Source organism: Mandrillus leucophaeus, unplaced genomic scaffold (assembly GCF_000951045.1).
Source record: "Mandrillus leucophaeus isolate KB7577 unplaced genomic scaffold, Mleu.le_1.0 Scaffold218, whole genome shotgun sequence".
Lineage (NCBI taxonomy): Eukaryota > Metazoa > Chordata > Mammalia > Primates > Cercopithecidae > Mandrillus > Mandrillus leucophaeus.
Genome location: NW_012102232.1, coordinates 665,240 through 677,266, shown reverse-complemented (window position 1 = coordinate 677,266; position 12,027 = coordinate 665,240).

The window sequence follows — 12,027 nt, the reverse complement described above, 5'->3', positions numbered from 1 at the left end:
TGATGAATTTTGGATGGAAAATCAGGGAACATTGCAACACCTTTGCAAACAAGTGGTAAAACCGACATAGAACATATTTTTTCTTCACACCTGCTCATTGTTCTCACAGTCACCAGAGCCAGTGGTCATCCTACCCTTCTCTCCTGCCTCTTCCTCACCCTCAGTTAGTCAATGAGTCCTGGCATATAACCTTCCAAAATGCCTCCCTTATTTTTTATTCTCACTGAGTGGTCTTATTTAGAAACCCTCATTACATTTTGATTAAATTACTAAAATAGCCTTCTAACTCAGAGCTTTACTTTAATTCTCTAAATTGCTCTTGTTTTAAACTTTGTAGATCCCTAATTTGATTATGTCACTCTTCTGCTCTACCTCCTTCAAGGATGTCCTACAGCCTGCAGAAGAAAATTCAAACACCCTGGTGTCGTGCTTCCAGCTCAACGTTTCCACACTTATCATTGGCTTTAGTTATACTAAATGACTTGCCTTTACTACAGTGAAACTTTTTCACTACTCTGTGCTTGCAAGACTACTCTGCCAACTCCATCTGAAACGTTGCTATTCAACCTGAAGACTCAATTTGAATGTCATCTCTTCTCAAAAGGGTTTTATGGGTGAGACACCGACACTTCTCCCTCACAATCCCCTTCATTTTTAGAAAGTTGAGTACCCTAGGGCTTCTTTCCCCTTCATTACTCAGAGACCCTGGCAACCACTTTCCCAACAGGCAGAGAGACCCTTGATTTAGACCAGGGTCATGCAGATTTGCATCAGACAGGGTCCAGCCCAGGACCCAAAGTATACTCAGTCTTTGTCCTTGTCTTAGGGGATGACCAGCTTTGAAGCAGAGATAGGGCAATTTGCATAGGAAACACACAGTTGTCTGGGAAAGGTGGTCCAATTACCCCTGTATCTCCTTTCTTTGAAATTTTGAGTTTGTGGAGATGCTGAGGTTTAAAGGTTTGACCCAACAGCAGTCTCATGGCAGGAAAGACAGCAATGCAGTTCACATAATGCTAGCTTGAGTCCAGAAAGAGGGAATACTGGGGAGTGGGTGGGCCTCCTTGTGGAGCCTTCACTTCTTTGGTAGCTAGTGAGGTAGGGACTTTGTCCCACCTGTGGTGCTTTGGACTTGATCTGCTGTCACCAACTTCTACTCAGCTAGAGCAGCTTCTGCATGTTGGAGACGGGAGGACAGGGTGCACTTCCCTCAGCTACCAGCATATTGGTGTTGGAGTATGGTGCTCTGGGATCTGCCTGTTCCCTGTTGTTTGCACCCCAAACTACTACTCATCATCATTTTCTTAGTCCACTTTTGTTTAGGTGTAATTAACGGAAACAAACTTGACCTACCTAAAGCATTTGTCTAACCAGGTATGGCTAAGAGAACTGAATCATACTGGGGTGGGATTGTCATTTACTGGGGAATCAAGACTTAACATACACCTCACCAGGTGACTATGATAACACTGAATTGTATTCACTGGTTTACCTGTTTGTTTCTCCATCCAGTTTCTGAACATTTTAAAGTCTTATTAATTTTTTTCTATTTCTAGTGAGTACCTTGCTCATAACAAGCAATCAAACAAACATTAAACAAAATTTAAAAATGTAGGGTTTTATGTCCTCCATTTATTTGTATATTTAATTTTATTTGGGTTTACATTTTCAAAGGATGATGAACTCTGATCATTAAGTATGCTGCTTAGTTACCAGTTATTTTGATACTGGAGAAAAATATTTGATGCAGATTTGTTACTAATACCATTTTGTGTTCTAATCAAATGAATACTAGGAAAGTTATAATAAAAACCCTGCTCTAAGGCTGGACATGGTAGCTCACGCCTGTAGTCCCAGCACTTTGGGAGGCCAAGGTGGGAGGATCACTTGAGGCCAGAGGTTTGAGATCAGCCTGTGCAACATAGTGAGACCCTGTCTCCACAAAAAAAATAAAAAATTAGCCAGGTGTGGTGGCGTGCGCCTGTAGTCCCAGCTACTTGGGAGGCTAGGGCCAGAGAATCACCTGAGCCTGCAGTGAGCTGTGATTGTGCCACTGTACACTAGCCTGGGTGTCAGAGCAAGACCCTGTCTCAAAAAAACAAAAAAACCCCACTGCTCTAGCAATACACTTAGGGTATATTGTTTTCCTCTGAATTTGAAAATTATCTAAAAATACAAAGGTTTCTCCCATAGAACATATAGAAACAAGAAGTTAATAATCAAAATATGTATCAAAAGATTATATTTTAGCTTCGTCAAATACTATTTTTGTATCAATACTTAAAAATTTAATTTTTATAATAATTTTCCTCTAATAATATGAAATAATTAGTAATTTATATGATAAAGGGAGAGCACTAGTAATTTGGACTATTATTCTAATTAAAAAAATTTTACTACAAATGGGAAGGCATACTTTTTGTTTAGCTGTTTATCTTTCCTCACTCCATGCAAAATTATGTAAAGTTAAACACCTTGAAATACTTAGAAGCATGATTCAATGTATCCAATTCCATAAATGGAAAGGTAGCCTACTAATTTCTCCTTGGGGGTTTATTAACTCAAGCCACCTAACAGGCTAGTTAGAAAAGCATCCATTATGGGTAATAGGTAGAGGAATCAAGTAATTTCTTCTTCTCACTGGTGAGAGTATATACAGTCATTTTTAATGAGCAATGCTGAACCATTCCCAGCATGAAAATATTTAACAACTCTTCTAGGATAAGCAAGAATGCTGCTTTCTTTTTATCTCTGACAGAGCTTTGCAAAGAAGGATGCATGGAGCAGGTGCACAACAAATGCTTTCAAAAACAATTGAATGAATGGATCCAGAAATAAAGAAAAGTTAGTGCCAAAATACACTGAAAGCAAACCCCACATTAAATGTCTGGGGTGTTGGGGAGGTTGAGAGTAAATTGCAAACAAAACAGTTTGTACGTGTAAAAAGTGTTACATTCCATTAGCTGTCATTTGGAAAATCATTATTTTCATCTAAACCAGAGATTAAATAATTTTTTTTCTGGGTGGGAACTTTTTGTTGCTGATTCTCAACTGTCACTCTTTGTCACACTCTCACCCCAACAATAGATCATCCTGAGGTCTAGCTGTGTTGCCTGGGCTGGTCTTAGACTCCTGGCCTCAAGCAATTCTCCCTCCTCTGCCTCCCAAAGTGCTGGGATTACAGGCATGAGTCACCGCCATGCTTGGAATAATGTTTTCTTTTTTTCTTTTCTTTTTTTTGGGGGGGGGGGGCACAGTCTTGTTCTGTTGCCCAGGCTGAAGTGCAGTGGCACAATCTCGGTTCACTTCAACCTCCACCTCCCAGGTTCAAGCGATTCTTGTGCCTCAGCCTCCTGAGCAGCTAGGATTACAGGCACCTGCCAATACACCTGGCTAATTTTTGTATTTTAGTAGAGACAGGGTATCACCATGTTGGCCAGGCTGGTCTCAAATTCCTGACCTCAGGTGACCCGGCCACCTCTGCCTCCTAAAGTGCTGGGATTACCGTGCCCGGCCCACAATGTTTTCTTTTTATAAAGAGCTACAAATTCAGAAAGCAATTAATTCCAAATCCTTTAAAAAATTAACCTAACTTTTGACAAATTTAAACAATATTTTCAGAGCTTATGGATGAGACTTTCTCCCTCAGCACTGATTGTACAATGTCTTTTCATGGTCCACGCTAATCCCTTGATATTACGTTTGCTCAGCACAACTGTCCTCTCCATCGTCATGTATTCAGAAGAGATGAACACTGTCTTTCAGTGTGTATATAACGCTTGTCCCCCAGGTACTCAACCTTTTTTCTCCTGATTAAGAAGCCCAGTTGCAATATTCAACACACAGAAAAATTTAACGTCTTTTCCTGAGTCACTATCCAATAACGTGTCTGGGGATTTCAAGGTCAATGCATGCTATCGCTTGACACTGAGAATCTGTAATATGTGGGATCGTTGCAAACATGAAAAAGATGCTCAATGCACTTGCTACCTGAAAGTGAATGTGAAAGCGTGCAAAATTAAAGGTATAAAAGCTTAGGGAAATATTACCATTGTCACACTTGATTACTTTTAGACACAGCTTGACATTCTTGAAGAATAGATATTAAAGAGTAACTATTCTTCAAAGAGAAAAATTCACTTATTCAGGCATTCAATAAATATTCATTGGAAGCCTACTGCGTATGTAACATAGCAGATACATTGATGGATAGCAAAGATGTATACCGTATCATATTGACCATATATGTATCATTTTCTAGAAGGCTTTACCAACAAAGCAGAAATAAAGGAGACTGATTATTGTAAATGGTGATGAAAGCTGTTCCTTACATACAGTAATAATATGACACCAGGCATCCCTTTAACAACTTTGTTCCCCAAAAGACATATTATATATTACTCTCTGATAACCAGGGAGAATTTTAAGGACACTCTTGTATGGAGAATGTAGACCTAGGCAAATTTGATTGTGATTAGAGGACCCCAAGAACTGATGCTTTACAAAATTTCCAAGTGAAACAAGATAAGTCTGACTTGCTTAAAGAGGTCCTCTCTTTCCTAAAATAATACAGATTTAAATCAAAAGGTGTTGATGCAAAGCAACACTGGGATCTCATGATTAGAAGAGTGGATTTTGCACATATTGCAACCTACTCATTCTCTAAGAACCCCTGATAAGTAAGCAGGAATAATCAGATAGGTTGTCTAAGAGAAGCATTTATAGGCTTTTTCTGTGAAGAAACATGATCTTCCAAACTGTGAACTAGATTGTCAAGAGATTGAATTTTTAACATTGTCGAATATGTCTCTGAATTGTTCTATAAAAATACATTATTACTATTTCCATACATTTTTTATGTAGCTTAGAAGTTTAATGGAAAAGTGAATGGCTTTACGTCTCATTACATCTTTCACATTTTTGGAGAAAAGGAGATGATTCAAGTCTTAATCACATTAGGATAGAGATAAGGGTTACTACAAATTCATGGTCTTGAACACCAACTTGGTCCTTAATACTATCTGGAAAGCCTTCTCTTTCTCAGTCATCTCTTTTCTTCTCCATAGGGGTAATTATACCTTCTCCACAGAAATACCAAAACTTCCTGACTCCAAATCTATCATCTTAGAGGATGTGTAGCTTACATCCTCTCCAGCACACTTCCTTTCACCACTTCTTAACTGCCAGAGAGTTGGAAAAGCTCACTGACTTCTCACCCTTACCCATAGCAACTTGGCTGAGGCCCTATCATCTCCCACTGAAATTGCTATAGCCAAGGTCTTCAGTTACCTCCTTTCTTTACGTCCATTGGAAACTTTTCAGTCCTTAGCGTGGTTGACCTCTGGGCTAACTCTCTGTCTTTATTATAACTCTTTTCTAAAGCTGGAAACACCAAGTCTCCCTGCATTTCTTCTAATTCTTGAGTAAATATTTCTCAGTCTGCATAGCAAGTCCTTTTGGTTTTGTTTATTCCTTAAATATGGGTGTTCTGGTAGGTTTTGTCTTTTCCCTCTTCCCTTCATGCCCTAAGGACTCTCCCTGCACAATCTCATCCATTCCTTTGCCTGAAATTATCATCCCTATGTTGCTGATTCTCAAAGCTACATCTACATTCCAAATTGGCTACCATAAACTTCAAATCTATGTATTAAACTGCTGCTTGACTTTCTTGAATGTTGCATAAATATCTCAAACTTAGCATGCTCAAATTGAACACATTATCTTTCCCTCAAGTATTTTCTTTTTCCTAGACCCTCTGTATAACAGCATCACAAGCTACATAAATGCTCACTCCAGAAACATGCAGGGATGGTCCACAATGTAGTCAAACCGCAAACTCATTTAAAATCTCTTGTGAATCCATGAAGGTAAAACTCAAATTGCTGTTACCGCTGTGCTAGTACCGGCCATTCTCATCTCGCTTCAATTATTGCACTCGCCTCTTATGTCTCTAAAAGTTTAAACGATGAAAGAAGGATAAAGGAATGGCAACTTACCTAGAAGAATGGAGAAACTGAGGCCTAACTGCTAGCACAGGCATGGGAATCCAATAAGCCTCAAGTTGATTCATAATGCAAAACTCAGACAAGGTCAGGAATCAGAGATGCCAAATACCTCTGATTGCCAGGATGTGGAGTGCAGCTGAAACAGATTGACTACAAATCTGCATAACGAGCAGTTAGATCTCAGATCCTCTTCCCCACCCTGCACAGCTGGATGACTTTATTCACCATTCTTTCCCCATCCCAGCAGAAGGTAGGAGATTTACTCTCCAGAAAAACAGAATCAAAAGAGGACCCACATGCAGGAACATCAGGCAGCTGTGAGTATGGGAAAGAGCTGCACTCCAAAGGCAGATTAAGTGAAAAATCCATATTTTGAACATTGGGATCCCCTGTAAAGCTCTCTGAGTACTGGTAGCCAGAATTATACCCTTAGAAAGGAGATTGAAGGAATCTTCTCAGGGGAAACCGACGGATCCAAAACAAAAGATTTACAAAGGCTGGCAACTGGGTGTCCCAATGAAACCATCAGTTTCCTTCAATTACTCCGTGGTGAGGCCTGCCAGCTGACATATGGCACTTCTAATTAGCTTTTTGGTACCTCACTATTAACTATGAAAAGACAACTAAAGATCACCAGACAGCTGAGGAAGGCTTCTTATCTAGAATACAAAGACTAAAGCAAACAGAGAAAAGACACTCAGGAAACAAACAAATAAAAACCAAACAGACCCCCCCCCCAAAAAAAAAAAAAAAAAACAGATAAGCAGCAGGGAGAAGAAAACATTAAACCATTTTTATGACTTCAAAGAGATGGAGTGATATTGCAAACAAAAACAAATAAAAACCAAGCTGCGATTCCCTTACATGGTTGAGAGGAATTTAAGGATCATGTCAGGAAGTTTATGTCTGAATTATGACAGGTTTATAGAAAAGTCAGCAATTAAAAAAAGAGGCAGTTAATTTCAGGAAAAAATAAAGTTGAACAAGAAAGTGAAATTATAGTGCAGTATAAGGCTCAACTGTGGACAATATTTACATAGGAGTCATAATAGAAACTTCGAATGTTGAACAGTTGTGCTATAACTATATTGGAATGATGAAGGAAGAGTGAGTGAGTGTGAGAGTGTGAGTGTGTGTGTGAGCGCATATTTGAGAGAGAGGCAGGCAGTGGAGGGGGAGGGGGAGTTGTTGGGAATATCATAGTCTAAATCCTTACTCTCCATAGTGAGAAGTCAGTAGACAACAGTCAAAACTATAAATCCAGAACTAGTAAAGTTGAACCATCTAAAATTGTTGATATTAACCCCTTTTCACCTACAAAAATGGTAGTTTCTAACAACTGCTGTTATTTAGAAACATGAATGTCAATACTAGAAGAGCTATCTGGAAGAGATGAAGGGGGTATCTGTGGGTAACAAATTGGAAGTGGAGTGGAAAGTTTTTGCCATAAACTTTGAAGAACTATTTGGCATTTTAAACAATATATGAATTTAATAAAGTTAATAAAAAATGAGTAAGTGTCTTACTTCCAAATCACCTAAGTGAAAAGACCCAACGTTACCAGGAGAAATGATTAATAGCAGTAATTGATCTAATTGTGACCACTTTTTCTCCTTTAGATTTTCACCTTTTAAAAAATGACTATTAGGAGAGCTTACTCTGGAAGACAAAAATAGTCTGTTCTAATAGCCTGTTTAGAACTTTAATTGAAAATTTGGTTGCGTCTTCCTCCAATTAAGCTAATTGAAGTGGAATTCTGATTGGGCCCTATGAGAGCGGAGTTCCCCAGCTGAGGCTCATAGAATAACAGCTGACTCTAAAGAGAGAAAAATAGAAGCAAATACTTAGGAAGACTGGTGAATCAACTCTAGAGGGATTTCAATCTACTTATTGACTGACATATGCAGGGAAAGTAGCCAGAAAAGTTCTGAAAAAAAAAATGTGGGGTTGTGGGAAGCTTCATCTGAAGTTTTAAATAAATGCGTCTGAACTACTCCTGGTGTTTTAATTAGAAACCTGCAACCTTTTCCAGAAAGGGCACCTGTTTTAATCCCTTTATTATTTACAAGACAAGCCCATGCCTTGCACCCAACAGGTACAGGAAAGTTGTAAAGTATATGCAAATATTAAAATATTAAACATTTAAATGAATAAATACAATTTAAATACAATATAAAATATTAAAATATTAAAAATATTAGAACTTCCCTCCTCATCCCTTAGGAATGCCTAAGGCCTGTGGAGTGCATAAAATAGCCCCGATTATTTCTGGAGTTGGACTGGGGAATTTGCACTTTAGAGAAGCGTTCTGGTGATTTTGCTATAGGTTCTCGTGCTCTTTGGAGGCCCAGCTCAGGTCTAATGCCCAAACCAATTTGTCCCTCAGCCTCTTCCCACTTGATAGCTATCATTTGCATAATTTTACTTTGCCAAATTCTTTTAAGGTAAATGTATGCCTTTGGACCCTGTTCTCACGCTGCCAATAAAGACATACCCACAGACTGGGTAATTAATAAAGGAAAGAGGTTTAATTGACTCACAGTTCAGCACGGCTGGGGAGGCCTCAGGAAACTTACAATTACGGTGGAAGGGGAAGCAAACAAGTCCTCCTTTACGTGGTGGCAGCAAGAAGTGCAGCGTGAAGGTGGCGGGAAAGCTCCTTATAAAACCATCAGATCTCGTGAGAACTCACTATCACGAGAACAGCATGGAGGTAACCGCCCCCATGATTCAATTACCTCCCACGGGGTCCCTCCCACCACATGTGGGGAATATGGGAACCGCAATTCAAGATGAGATTGGGGCGTGGACACAGTCAAACCATATCAGACAAAAGGGAGCTGAACAATCTGTATTTAACACATTTATTGTTTTCAGTACAAATTACTTACTAAATATATATTTAATTGTGATTTAACTTTTGTAACTGTAGGATTTTTACGTAAATGTATTCGTAAATAAAAAATACTTTGTCATTTTCTTCTTGATTTATGATAAAGACAGAATATATGTTTCTTTTTCTTTTCTTTTTCTTTTTTTTGAGACAGAGTCTCGCTCTGTCACCCAGGCTGGAGTGCAGTGGGTGATCTCGGCGCCTCCCGGGTTCACGCCATTCCCCTACCTCAGCCTCCCGAGTAGCTGGGACTACAGGCGCCACCATACCCGGCTAATTTTTTTGTATTTTTAGTAGAGACAGGGTTTCACTGTGTTAGCCAGAATAGTCTCAATCTCCTGTCCTCGTGATCCACCTGCCTGGGCCTCCCAAAGTGCTGGGATTACAGGCGTGAGCCACCGTGCCCGGCCAAGACAGAATATATTTTTCACATAAAGTAGATAAAGTACTTATCACATAAGAGATGTTCAAAAATTTTAGAAAACGAGCTCAATCATTAATATACTATTTAATATATTTTAATACTATAACTGAATACGTTTAATAATGCTTGAGGTAGTAAAACATAAGAAGATGTTGTCATAAATTAGCATTAAATTGGAAATAGAGGCATTCTGAGATAACTCTCAGCTGTTTCTGAATCTCTGCCAAAACCGTAAGTCAGAAAAGAATCATGTGTCTTTCTTACGCTTTTGATCCTGACCTGAGAATAAGAAAAAAATGGCAATAACATAAACAAATTTCTTATCAATAAACTTCTGTCTTCTCATTTTGTAATGGGTGAGAGGACAGACAGGGAGGGTTAAGATAAAGAATTACCATATTTTTTTCTGGAATCTATCTCCTCCTTCTAGCTCTCTTAGCAGATTAGCTGTAAGCTTTGACTATGTCTCTTCTTCTTCCAAGTTTCAACCCTTGACATCACCTTAGTCCCTTAGAACTTACCTGTAATATCAGTGACAATTGTGGAAAGAAACCCTATATGACTAAAGTTGAGTTTCTGCTCCTCAGAGGCACCAAGGTTTAACACAGAAATTAAGTTCAGTTACAGAAAAATTAGGCAAGTATGTGTCTTCTAGTTTGGAAACAAAGATTTGTAGCTGCTTTTCTGCCACCCAGACTCCCACCTACCTGAGCAGCTGGGTTTTTTGGGGATTACTGGGGAGAAGAAGTGGATTCTATGACTGCTCAGGGACAGAGCAAGGCTCCCTTCTTCCCCTACAACCACTCCTTCAGTCAGAGTCTAAATCACCTAAGGAGAGACAGGGAGTCCTAATTTCTCTTGTTTTCTCTCTCCTTTCACAGAGCTTTCCCACTCTACAGAAGCGCACTACAATCTGATATTTGCAGTTTCAACAGTGTCCAGCTTGTTCTTATAAAAGCAATTAGAGCTTTTGTAGTCTTGGGTGGAATTTTATGTGTCTTGGGGATATTCTTCCTTAGGAATACTGCTCTGTTTTTATAATAGGAATCAACTAGGTAATTGGGGTTAATAGTAGAAGTTTGCTTTTCAGGCTCTTTTTTCTTCACAGAGGCTTTGGACTGATCTTATGGAGAGGAATATCTTTGAGGCTGCAGCCATCAGCAGTGTCCGATATCATCTGAATCTGTATAAAGGAAAAAAAGCATCCTTTTTTCTCCCAATAAATATTCTCACAAATGGGTAGGATTGGACTATGCATTTAAAGGGAAAAATGTGGGGCTTGATGGCAGATCGCAGAGTCTGAGTTAAAAGAAGTGAGTTTAATTCGAATTCCTGTGATGGGGACCTAAAGGCAAATGACCCCACTTTCTTTGTGAATGTTAGAACCTATTGTACAGAGCTTTCGTGAGAGTTATATTAAGTAATATAGATATAGTTATTCTAAAGTGCTATATAAAAGTAAGGCATTATTATCAGGCAGCTAAGCAAAGTGAAAAGCTTTAATAAAACCTATCCTTTACTGACTATAAGGAGGCTTTTTAAAAAACCAGTGTGCAAACATGACATTATTTGCCATTAAAAGTTAAGGTTTGGGGACCAAATGGCTCAGGAAGCAATAAGATGATCTAATATGTCAAGGAAGACATTTTAAGAAACGAATAAGTATATTGTAGAGAGAGGTAGGAGACAATCCACTTCTTTTAAAGAGCTGTATCTATTCATAGCATATTTGGAAAAGTACTGAATTCAGGAAAATGAAACCTAGAAAGGTACTCTAAAAAATCAGGATGTGATTCAGTACAAAATGTTTAGTCAGGTGAATTAAGATTAATGACAGGATATGAAACCATGGCAGTCCTTGATGGAAGAGAGTGCACAAAATAGTGTGTGTCCTGTTTAACTCTGAATCCCTATCACCTTGATCTGTGCCTGGCTCAGAGTAGGTTCTCAAATGATTTTTGGTAGAATGAATATAAAAGTTCAGGAGTATCGCTGAAGGGAGATGTCTCAACCAAGCTGAAATTAATGCCTGAATTGTGCAAAGAGATACCTACTTCATGGTTCAGATTTATTATCAAGATGTATGCCACGGCTTTTTAGCTTCTTCAATTATTCCAAACTTTTGGCAATCGCAAGACCAGAATGCTCTTTGCAAATATTGGTGGTGAGTGGTCAACGAAACTTAGAATGAAAGAAAACAAATTTTTTACCCTCAAAACGTCATCTCTTAGGGTTGGGATGGCATATAGGTCACATTACGCTGCCATTGGTGGCTGCTTGGGGTCTTCCATTTAGGGATTCTAGGGTTATATCTAGGCGATCCATAAAAAAATGTCAATTGATTGGCAATGTCTGCCAGGGGCATTGGAATCAGGGATGGTGGACAAACACCTCTTAAAATGGTTTCTAACTTGAAGGTTGAATTTGTGAACGACTTCCTGTCTTCTCCCTTAATAACACCCTCATGATTATTATGGAATGTAGTTTATTATGGTGACTGAAATTGGAGGGAATTTGTGAAAGATATTGCAAGATTGACAGGGTGGATCTGAGGCTATATGTGGCACAAGCTCTTAGTGCTCAATGGATACACCTGTGCTTGTCTACATTTCCCTGCCTCTTCCTAGTTAGTTTGGGGCCATGTGACTGAATTCTCCTTGTCAGGGTCACCTTGCAGGCAGTGTGCTCCAGAGGGCATTGCTACC